We start from the raw sequence: 12,479 nt of genomic DNA, 5'->3' as shown, positions 1-12,479 counted from the left end.
CAAGCACCGCCCCTTAACATGGGGGGCTGTGTGGGCAATTCTCGCGGTAGTTTAGCAGCGCTCCCCTTTTCTAAAAGGGTCGCCTATGAGCATGCTGCTCGGAGCTCGGAGTCCTCCTCTCATGGGAGACTGAATTCTCGTTTTTTTCATCAGAGCGCTCCAGTACTACATACTGTTTTGAGACGCACTGTGAGAGCAGACATCCTGCTGAGGCAGGGGCTGAGGCTCGGGGAATGGCGCCTTCGCACCAAGGTGTTGAAGTAGAGTTAGAGAGATTGGCCAGACCTGGGTGGATCGGTTTTGCGGCTCAAGAGAGCGTCGCACTATCCCCTCTGGCTTCCTCTGACTCATCCAGCTCCATTGGGGCTGGACGCCATGGTACAGGCGTGGCCGAGGCTTCATCTGTATGTTCCGTCCTCCAATTGCTCTGCTCCCGGGCCATTCCATCTACGAGCTGTTCTTATCAGAGTGCCACGAGAGCCCCTCCTTTGTGACAGGCAAGACTTGGTAATAAACAGTGCTAAGTTCTTAGCCGTATCCCTTTAAAGGAATCTTTCGTGATTCCAAGCCTTCAGCTCTACCCCGGGCCGAGGTCCTTCAGGTAAGTTGGGTATGTAGCTTTGGCCATAAGGGATAATGTCATGGACAGCCGTCGAACCGTCCCAGGGGCGACTCCCGGTGAAATGGTAGAGTTGGTACTTAGTGTTTGCCATGATTCTGGCCTGCACTCCCCTCAGCATGGCGGCGTGGGTATACTGTTCCCCATAGTGTCCCTTCAGAGGACGCAGTTCGAAGTTCCCTTGACAGGGAACGTCTCAGGTTACGAATGTAACCATGGTTCCCTGAGAGGGAACGAGACACTGCGTCCTCTAGCTCCCTGCCATGCTTCGGACGCAAGCTTCACGAAGAAGATAAGTGACGGGTCCTACGGGCGCGTATTTATAGTCGCGCCGGTAGCGACGTCAGAGGCTGTCGCCGGCCAACACATTGGCGTTTTTCAAAGTATGCTTCAGACACGGGTCACGACGAGGTGTTCCCCATAGTGTCCCTTCAGAGGACGCAGTGTCTCGTTCCCTCTCAGGGAACCATGGTTACATTCGTAACCTGAGACATTTTTGAGGTTAAAAACATGTACGATTTCTGTGTGTGTCAATGAAAGGGTATAAAAAGATAAAACAATATGCAAATGAATGTGAAGTATTTTTTTATTTTATTTGTTTTTTATATTACAGACTTGTGAAGGTTGTATTGAAACATAGTTAGTGATTCCACCTTATAAAAACAGAGTTATAACTAATACCATTTTGAGGAAGCGGTTATACAGTATGTTTCTCACTAAACCTTATTGTATACCTGCAGAACACTTGGAATATACATCACGATACATAAGACCACTCTGTGATACTTTGGCTTCTATTTTAACAGCGTAATGTTATTCGCCATACACTGACATTATATGGGCAAGCACATTTGGGCACAAAATTCAAGGGTGAGTAGATGATTATTTATTTTTTTGGGTAAACTATAACCCTTTAAGGAAAAGCATTTAACTCACTGTAAAAGTATATATTTTTGTTGTAAAAAGAAGTCTATCTTACTGGAAAATAGGTTGTGATTCCTGAATTCAATGTTGATCTCAATGCGCTGAGGCAGGGCTCCGTCTATCAAAATGAATGCTCATAAATGGGACAGCACATAAATAAATTACATGTATGTTTAATTCTCCAAGTCTTGTGAGGGCACAAATTCACTTTGAATGGTGAACAATTTAACTCACTCAGTATAGAGAGTTTGAGTAATGTATATTGAAAAGTTATTTACAAATATATAAAAATGAATATATATGAAAATATATGAGTATATGAAACAAACACACACACACACACACACATATATATAATAGTCACCCACTATCAGAGTCCTTGGCTCGGCTGCGCCCCGAGCTGCTCGTCCTTGAGCGCCTGTTAGTAGCGGAGTGCTGGCTGATCCGATCCATGTTTAATCACATTTGGGGATTCCTCACCCACATTCATTAATGCTTCAAATCTGTTCTCCAGATGTATAGGGGGTGGTAGAATACCAGGATTCACAAGCCTTGTCATAGTCGAATCTGGAGTAGAGGAAGCTATGGCAGCAATATGTCTCGTGTTGCTTTTGGTCTCGCTCCCTGTGTGTGCCATCGATTAGTGTGGCGATCAGTTTCAGCTTGTTCCTCTACACTTGGTGTAAGCTATTGAGATTCAGAAGATTCATGGGACTCACCGGCTGTATGCTGAGGGGGTGATTTTTGTAGTATTATTCCAGTCCCAAAGAGTTTTTAGTTTTAGGGTTTGTGCCAAAAATCTGTTGTTTGAGCACTGTGCTGATCTGCTGAAGTAAAAAACTGCTGAAGTAAAAAATCAGAGAAAAGTACAGAAATAAGAAGCAAAGCACAGAGCAGTAAGATAGAACGTCCGAATGTTAGCAAAGGCGGAAGCTAAAAAAAAAGAAGGTCTTTGTATTTTTGTATTTTTTTTTTTTTTTATTTTTTATTGTGGTCTTTAAAAACAATGTCTTAGGACTGTAATGTGTTCATTTGTAGGAGATGTTCATATAATTGTAGTTTTGATACCATTTCAGGTCCAAATGTTAGTGATCTCTGTGCACATCATTTGCTGGGCAGAACTGCATTGTGTTAGATGTTTTATTCTAATATGTGGATGATTGACAGCTGAAATCACATTGAATGTTACATTTTTTCATGGGAAGCCCCTTACAAAGCTTTAAATTGCTGAATATTGAAATTAATCAAACAACAAACATGACCATTTAGATTTGACTTTTTTACATATTTATATATTACAATATTCAACAAACGGTCAAAATGATCAGTAAAGAGATGGAAACTCAGTTTGTGCTGTTTGTGGCACAGAGAGCACACTTTCACTTTTAGCAATAACAGACATTTAAAATGAATCAATCTTTAAGTCATATATTATTTATTTTATTAATAATTTTTCATTATACTGATGGGTGTATGTTTTGAAGCCAGATTCAGACGTGAGGACTAATGAAACTCAAGTTCAGAATGACGTCTCATCAGCGTTGGGTTCTGTGTGTGTTTGTGGCGTCTGAACATCTCTGAGATTTTCTCTGCAGACCAAACCACACAGAATAGAGTCTGAAAACACTCTCAAATTAATCAAACAGAAAGACATTACCCACCAAGATGAGCTGACATATGAGTGTAAATGAAAGAAAATCACACAGATGAAGAACATGAAAGGTAAGTACATCAGAACAAATGTAAGAATAGCAACAGTGAGCACTGAACTGTTTTTTCTGACAGGAGTGGAAGAGGCTTTACAGCTGATTGTAGATGAAACAGACAATACGATCAGAGGAACAACACTTGTGCTGAGACTGAATAATGACATGTTTGCATTTTCTGAATGCGTGAGAAGAAATAAAGCACTCACTGTAGAAAAAAAAAGCACAAGGATGGAGATTATGATGTAACAGGGCAGTGAGAAAATACGAGCAGACCAAAGCGGATATTTCAGAGTCAAAATCCCCTCCAGAGCCACCAGCTGATGCAGATGAAAACCACACCAATGTAATCCCAACCAAAACTGGACAAGCTCATGGATAAAGTATCTGTATTCTGTCAGTATATCTGCTAGTATATATAGATTAAGGGGCAATTGTATCAGGTCATTGAAGAGGAGGAGGAGGATGAAGACTGAGATTCGGTCTCTGATCTCTCTGTGAAGCCACAGAAGACGAAAAGCCCAAACCAGAGCTGGAAGACCCACACAAACACTAGTGATGAAGAAGATAATCCTTATGATATCTGAAGAATCATATATTTGAGTTTCAACAATCAGATAATCAGTAATATTGTAATAATAACCAGTATCAAAATAATAACTGTGCTCACCTATCAAGGTCTGATTTTCACCGTTCATGTTGCTGAAAAAAAAAAAGTTTTATGTTATTTAATACTGAGTAATAGTGTGAATTATTCAAAACATAGCTGTTTCATATATTCATTGCTCTCTTTAATGGAAATGACTTGCTCTAATTAATAATGGTTACACTGTCATAGTTAAATCAGAGCTCAGTGAATTTCTTTTTAAATCTATGCAGGTCAGATCTTGGCCGAAACTGTTTGCTGTCTGGGTAGTTTCGATTAAATCTTTTAAAGAAATGTTGATAACTAGGAAATACATAATAAGAATTTAAATAGAAAGACAGTAAACATCAGTGTTCATCTGTTTGTCTGTGTTTTTCGAGTCAGGTTGAGTCTGAGAATGCAGTGTACTTGGTGTGTTCAGACTAATGCTAGTCAGCTAGTCGTGTTCAGTAATACTCTACTGTTTTCCATCATTTCTGAGATATATAAAATAATATCTTCATTAAAAGAAGTTCTTGTAATATAACTTTCACATTAAAATCTGCATTAAATCAGACAGATGAGAGCTTACCTGAATGAAACTGAAATGTGTTACAGTCGCTGTCTTCAGTTCAGATCACTGTGGTTCAGTTTGTCTTTGTCTCTCAGAAGCTAATGATGTTTCCTCATCAGTCAGCAGTTGGTCGATGGTTAGTGGTTAAAGCTCAAAGTGTCTCTGTTCTCATCTCACAGCACAGACTGTTGTTCCAGAATAAGTTTTCCTTCTGAAAAATAAACACATTAATTGTATTGAATGTGCACTTGTAGTGTAGGCCCTACTTTGAATCTTAAAAGTATATAAAATGTGTACAGGGTACTCGCAGATAATATAATATTATTAAAATACTTGAGTGTACCTAAAGAGAGGCACTTCCATGACTGTTTCTTAACACTCTTGAAAAGGGCCCTTTTCCAAACGTCAAATCTGCAGTCTAATAAAAATATAAAACATAGAACTAACCTATTGGCCTATATAGAATACAGTCTATTTATATTTTATTTTTTATTTTATTTTATTTTTTAGCAAATTGAACTTCATTTGTTATAAGTTAAGATGTATGATCTTTGTTTTGTATGTATGTATGACCTTGTTGTTTTATTATTTCTATTATTTACTTATTTATTCTAGAAATTACAGGTAATGTTCAGTTGCAAAAATCCTTTTGAATGCAGATCCATATTGTGAGAGGATAAAATAAATCTATTAAATACAAATAAGCAATGCTTTATGTTAATTGTGCTTCATAATTAAAACAAATTGTATATAAAATATATATAAAAACATATAATATAATGTGTGACTTAAGCGGTTAACATTTTTAACGTGGCTGACACTCCCTCTGAACGGGGCCGTGCAGAGACCTTTGGAGGGGCAGGTGCTCAAAGTATAAAAGGGGAACATGGAACAAGGCTTTAAATGGCGCTGTTCAAAATATCAATACAGCAATATATTGAGATGCATTCCTTGCCGATTCGCGTATCGATATGCATGGTTATGTATTGATACAGCAGCAAATGCTTTGTTGCAGTTTTGAAAAAGAAACAATAGAGAAGACAATTTTAAGTTTAAAATAATAATAGCTCTGGGATTAGAAACTGAAATGTCTTAAATTGTCCCAACATGATGGCTTTTTCTTCTCTGTTCTACAGAATAATTAAGAAGAGCTGTAATAGTAAAAACTATAGAAAACACTTGTACCTCTACATTTTCCTCTTTCTCACCAGCCTCTGTCTCATGGCTTGCTGTTACCTGCTCTCTTTCTGTCATGTGTGCCTCTACATGTCCCTCTTTTTCTTTCTCTATCTCCATCTCCTCATTTAATCTATTTCTTTCCACTCTCTGTCCATCTAGGAACAAGGCACAATTTACTATTTCATTATCAATCTATTATTTTAACCATCACTACTACTCTTGCACCTAATCAATAGGTCCACCTTGAAAATTGATACAAAACATAAAAAAAACTGATACACTGGAATATAGTGATTCATATTTTGATTACTGTTGTAGTTGTTGTCTAAAATCGAACACCTTTGCAATGTAAACAAATTACAAGCTACATTTGTTATTCATCTCCTTCACACTGCACTTTGATGTCAGGTATATTATGCATTTTTTATTGACACTGATATTTTTACATCTATTTCCAGAGAGATATTATTGAGTTTACAGGCTAAAGTGGTCTTGCTGTTGTAAACACTGTTGCTATTGTAAAAAAAAATATTTGCGTCACATTTAAAATATAATTATATTTTAATTAATTTCTAAATTTTTATAATGATAATTCAGAGAATGAGAAAATCTAAATAAGCCTTACCAGTGTTGCGATAATTATTTTTAAGGCACTCAACGTGTAAAAAAATAAATAAGTACTGTAATATAATAAACGTTTAGTCAAACTTTTATTACCCGCGCTTATAACACTAGCACAGAATCAGTTCAGAATCAATCACCAAAAGAATCAGTTCGGTTCAGACGCTCTGTGTGTCGGTCTGCTTCACACTGAATCACACATGCGCAGTATCATCAGCTCCTCGGTTCACGAATCGGATGAGTCCAACAGAAACGGTTCTCGGGTTCAGTGTACGAATAAATGTCGAAATAATTATTATTTATTATTGTTCTGCGTAGTTTGAAGAGAAACATGTTTTAATCTTTTTCTTGGATATATATATATATTTTAATCAGGAAGAGGATGGGGGGGTCATAGCGTTTTTTTGCAGGGTCTTGAAAACCCCAAGACCCCCCCGGCGCTACCGCAGGATAGATGTTGTCTACAGCTTTTTACATTGTAGATAAAAACATTGTCAGCTTAATAAAAAGTCATTTATGCAGCATCTTAATTAAGAATTCTGACATCTGAAAAGTCTGATAGCCTTACGCAATATGCTATAATATTTAAACTGTAAAAAGTTACTGCTGCAATTAGTTATAAGAACTTAAAATTAACTTTAGTTTAGATTAATTAAAATTTGTTGAGATAACTTAAATATACAATTTAAGTCAAGCAGGAACACTTGCTTTTTTAAAGTTGAAAACTGTTGAGGATTCGGAAGCTGAAAGATTTACAGAAACACTCTGAGCAATGAGCCTAGAGAAATATAACTGATAATTGAGTTTGCTTAAACAGTCGTATATTGGGATTTAAGTTATATGTTAATTTTCCTGTACTAATTGGTATTCTAATAATATGAAATAAAATTGTCTTTAAGTAAACAAGTTTCAAAATCCTGATTAATCATTTTGAGCTTCTAAACAGTGACACATTTTACTAGGGGGGCCAAGGAGGGGCCAGTGTTTAACTAGAGGGGCACATTAAAAATGGCAACATATTTTATTTAAATGTAATGCAAATAAATACAAAAAGTAATTCTTGAAAAAATCTACACAGTAATTTTACACAATCTAAACATGTTTATAAAAACAAATTACTATTAGTACTCTTATAAAATTCAATCAGGCAATCATACATTTCATAATTTAATATTTATATATGAATGTCAAGAATTCAGAAGTGTATATATTTAAAATCCTTACACTACACTACACAGAAATAATATACAATTAAATTATCCTTATTTTAAATGTATTGTGCAGGCTAAAAATATAATAAGCTTTTAATAATCGTTCAGTGCGCAAAACCATGATAATATGAAACGCTTCAAAACTGAGCTCACAAAGTGATTTTAAAAGTTTACGGCTTTTAAAACGTGTGTGATCTATGGGATTTAAATCCTGCCATGATTCAAAACTGAAAATACAGTTCTGAAAGGTTGAAACTAAGTGTTCGAAAACTCAAAATCTTACAAAAAAAAGTTTCGCAAGTTCGAAAAATAAGATTTGCAAGCTTGCAAAATGTAAAAAAAATAAAAATATCTCTGCAAACATTATGTTGTTTTTGAGATTTCCTTCTTCAGAACTGCAACATTTTTTTACGATGTTGCGCAAAGAATTTTTCAGAGTTTCAAATTTGTCAGTGTTCTCCCACTGTATTAGATTGTTTTCCAGGTTTGAAACCTTGTAAATGGTGATCTGAAAACTGGTGTGTGAATGTGTGAAAAAAAGTTTTGAAACTCTGAAAACAGAGCTTTGCAGGCTTGCAAAGTGGTAAAAAAAATTAAATCTCTTCAAACATAATTTTGTTTTTGAGTTTTCCTTCTTCAGAAGTGCAACACTCTTTTTAATGGTGTTGTGCAATCATTTTTTCAGGGTTTCGAATTTGTCACTGTTCTCCCAGTGTATAGTTTGTTTTCAAGATTTGAAACTCTGTAAATAGTGATCTGAAAACTGGTGTGCAAATAGGTGAAAAAAAGTTTTGAAACTCTGAAAACAGAGGTTCGAAAGGGCGAAACTTATTACATTACATTACATTTGCACTCCTATGCAGACTATTTTTTCAGAGCCGAGTTTACAATACCCACTTTGCGGAGATACGCTCACACAGTTGTGAGTTTGCGACTCACGTGATTTGTGGCAGTGTTGTCACGCAGCTCTGCTCTGAAACTCTGAAACTCAGACTAAGCGAAAATGAAGCTTCGCAACCTCGTAACTAAAAAAAAAAAAAAAAGCCTGGAGGGAGGGCCTTCTGCTCTTGGCCAATGCTTTGCTGTCAGCTGACGTACAGTCCAATCACAAGTCGTATTTACCTGAAAGGTGGGCTGGTAGTACTGGCACCTTGTATGGTTTAGGTCTGTCATTGAAAAATAATGATGACAATAAAACCGCCAGTAGGTGACAGCAAAATCATGGTTTAAGTATTTATTGAATCGATCAAATCAAACTTTTCGTTCAAAACGGCTGATTCTATTAGAAAGGAAACAAAAGAGTCCATTTGAATGGACTGTTGAATCACTGGCTCACTTGATTCCTTGAAAATCTGATGAATTCAGGGAACAGAACACCGTGTTAAGGGCCGTTCACATGTCGCGCCTGTCTATGCTAAAAACGCGCACGTGCTGCTACTCAAGAATTAATGTTCAATGAATATAAAAATGTAAAACATTTTTTTCATGGCTTAAATTATAAGGACATTCTAAATGTATTTATTAATTCTGCAAGCTTCATTGCGAAGTGAATGCTTTTGGACTCTTAGGACGTGTTTTTGTTGGGTTTTTGTCGGTGACTCAAAATGCAAGCATCCTCTCTCAATCCGTCACAAACAGCGAGGACAATGGAAGCAATAAAAACAACAAATAGGCTATACAAGTTCTATAACAAGTCTCAGTTAGCTTACACGTAACAAAAGCTTTTAAATAATATAATAAAGAAATACAGATAACAGATAGAATAGAAAAATTACAGAGCAAGCTAGTGTTAGAGGTCTTTTTTTTGCCTTTGTTAATAATAAAAGAAAACCAATAGAATACAAAAGATTAGAAAGCTTAATATTATTCTTTTTTTCTTTTTTTTAAGAATAGTGAGTGTTAGAGTTAGAGGGTCAAATATGGAAAAGATCTGTTTTAAGCTGTATATATATAGTCGCGGGCTGAAGAATCACACGGCAGGCTGTGGTGAAAGTTTAAAGCCCCAGAGGGTGCATTTATTGGTGGTTGTGTTTGTAAAGGTGCCAGGGGTGTCCGGTGCTCCTCCTCGGTGCTGCGTGATCCTGTTCGCCGGCCGGCTGAGTGCAAGGGGAATCAGTGTCCGGTGCTCAGGTGGCGGGCTGGTCGGTCACTCGCTTTCTGGAGAGATAAGAGACACACAATTAGCTGGCTTTCTGCTGGAGAGCTTTCTCACCCGTGTCTTCTCGGGTGCAGCTTTTGTAGTCGTCCTCTGAGCGGCTTCAGCTGGGACCGATCAGCCCGCGGTGATTGTGTGCAGGTGGATCTCCTCTGTTGCCAGGGTGACGGGACACGGCTCACAATATATATATATATATATATATATATATATATATATATATATATGAAAATATGTTTTATTATTTTTACAAAATATAGATTTTAAAATGTCTCAATACATATAGCCTATAGTGATTACAGAAAAAAGTTAACCATGCATTCATAAATTTGTAATAGGCAATTATTTATAATTTTACTGAAATATTTTAATAAAAGTAAAACATACACTGTACACCTTTCTGAATATTTAAATATAATATCTAAATATTATTTTGGATGCATGAGGAATGCGTGAGGAAAGTGAGTCGCCAGGTGAGGAAAGTGTGTATACTGATGCACCGCCGGACTATCAGTGGTAAACTCAGTGGCTACTGGCAATTGTACCGTGAATTCCAGCGACAATTTGGTAACCTTATTTTAGAACCAGACCGCAAGCCATCCGGGACCGTCTTGTGGACAGAAATCTGCGCATCCTCTGTTTGCGTATCCTGCGCGCTTTTGTCATTGGCGGAGCAGTCGGTCAATCCCACCTTTCAGGTAAATACGACTTGTGATTGGACTGTACGTCAGCTGACAGCAAAGCATTGGCCAAGAGCAGAAGGCCCTCCCTCCAGGCTTTTTTTTTTTAGTTACGAGGTTGCGAAGCTTCATTTTCGCTTAGTCTGAGTTTCAGAGTTTCAGAGCAGAGCTGCGTGACAACACTGCCACAAATCACGTGAGTCGCAAACTCACAACTGTGTGAGCGTATCTCCGCAAAGTGGGTATTGTAAACTCGGCTCTGAAAAAATAGTCTGCATAGGAGTGCAAATGTAATGTAATGTAATAAGTTTCGCCCTTTCGAACCTCTGTTTTCAGAGTTTCAAAACTTTTTTTCACCTATTTGCACACCAGTTTTCAGATCACTATTTACAGAGTTTCAAATCTTGAAAACAAACTATACACTGGGAGAACAGTGACAAATTCGAAACCCTGAAAAAATGATTGCACAACACCATTAAAAAGAGTGTTGCACTTCTGAAGAAGAAAAACTCAAAAACAAAATTATGTTTGAAGAGATTAAATTTTTTTTACCACTTTGCAAGCCTGCAAAGCTCTGTTTTCAGAGTTTCAAAACTTTTTTTCACACATTCACACACCAGTTTTCAGATCACCATTTACAAGGTTTCAAACCTGGAAAACAATCTAATACAGTGGGAGAACACTGACAAATTTGAAACTCTGAAAAATTCTTTGCGCAACATCGTAAAAAAATGTTGCAGTTCTGAAGAAGGAAATCTCAAAAACAACAATGTTTGCAGAGATATTTTTATTTTTTTTTACATTTTGCAAGCTTGCAAATCTTATTTTTCGAACTTGCGAAACTTTTTTTTGTAAGATTTTGAGTTTTCGAACACTTAGTTTCAACCTTTCAGAACTGTATTTTCAGTTTTGAATCATGGCAGGATTTAAATCCCATAGTGATCTAACAGCCACAAGCGAGTCTTTTAAAAACAGCAACAAACATAAAATACAAATGCACAAAATAAAGTCATTTTATGCAAATCCACAGCCTTTTTATCTACAGATCAAGCATTATAATGTGACTATATAATATCGGAGAGAGTTTTACCATACATCCTGCTGTAAATGGACGAGGTGCGCGCTATTTGAATACTGAATGATTGACAGCCGCAGAGGAGGGAAAACAAGGTTTCCGTAAACTTTAATTTAATGATGTAAATAGTCTTCTGTCCATAACAAACAAGAGGGTCTGGCTGCAGACATATGGGCGAGTGGAGCGCCACTCAAGAGCGGAAATATGTCACCTCCACTAGCGACGCCGCCGCCATGTTGGACCGGGCAACACTTTCCGTAGAATTACGTCGCCTCCACTAATGACGCAGCCGCCATGTTGGTCCGGGCAACACTTTCCGTAGAATTACGTCACCTCCATGGCGGCGAGTGGAGCTCCATTCAAGAGCGAAAATACGTCAACTCCACCTAATTTTCGTTTTGTATTACTTGTTATATACATATAAAGGGTGCTTTTCAAGTTATGTCATCTCTTTGTACGTAATGTTAATAGCCTATGTTCTGTTACTTTTACCTAGAAATAATAAAAAATAATAATATACTATTTTTTTACGGTTTATGACACGACAGATATATATCTATATATATATATATATATATATATATATATATATATATATATATATATATATATATATATATATATATATATATATATCAACATTGATACAATATGTATTGCGTGTGTGTGTTGTTTGTGTGTGTATACCTTTCAACTAATAGTGATCCTGACTATTGCTGTATTTATTTTCAAGTTAAAACTATTATACAATTTTTGTACAATTTAAAGGCAAATCACTCCAAAACTCAATGTGCATTCTCACTCTTTTCTCATAAAAAGCACTTACTTGTAAAATGCTTTCCTTAAAAGGTTTGCTCCTTTAGCACTTGCACCATTACCCATTTTCATACACTCATAAAAATCTTTGCTTTATGGGTTTGCTCTTTCTTTCAGTGGATTCCTATTCACAGTCACTCTTACCATTGATGTATTTATTTTCAAGTATTTCTACTGTATAGTTTTGGAGAAAACTAAAGCCAAATTCAACCCCAAGAATCTAATCGCATAAGCTTTTTTACACCATGTCCCATTTTCAAACATTTATAAAAATCTTTTCTTTATAGGTTTGCT

The 12,479-nt window shown here is 36.6% G+C and overlaps 1 long non-coding RNA gene across 1 annotated transcript; it reads right to left on the bottom strand.

Annotated features, from left to right (window-relative positions):
- Positions 1 to 2,669: 2,669 nt before the first annotated feature.
- LOC127986364 (uncharacterized) lies at positions 2,670 to 11,560 on the bottom strand. Its single transcript, XR_008160832.1, has 4 exons — positions 11,385 to 11,560; positions 4,467 to 4,659; positions 3,920 to 3,951; positions 2,670 to 3,832 (listed from the first exon to the last, which is right to left on the bottom strand). It is a non-coding gene; the product is annotated as an uncharacterized LOC127986364 (long non-coding RNA).
- Positions 11,561 to 12,479: the final 919 nt, after the last annotated feature.

Source organism: Carassius gibelio, chromosome B21, assembly GCF_023724105.1.
Source record: "Carassius gibelio isolate Cgi1373 ecotype wild population from Czech Republic chromosome B21, carGib1.2-hapl.c, whole genome shotgun sequence".
NCBI classification, from domain to species: domain Eukaryota; kingdom Metazoa; phylum Chordata; class Actinopteri; order Cypriniformes; family Cyprinidae; genus Carassius; species Carassius gibelio.
This window is presented reverse-complemented; position numbering and strand designations above follow the sequence as displayed.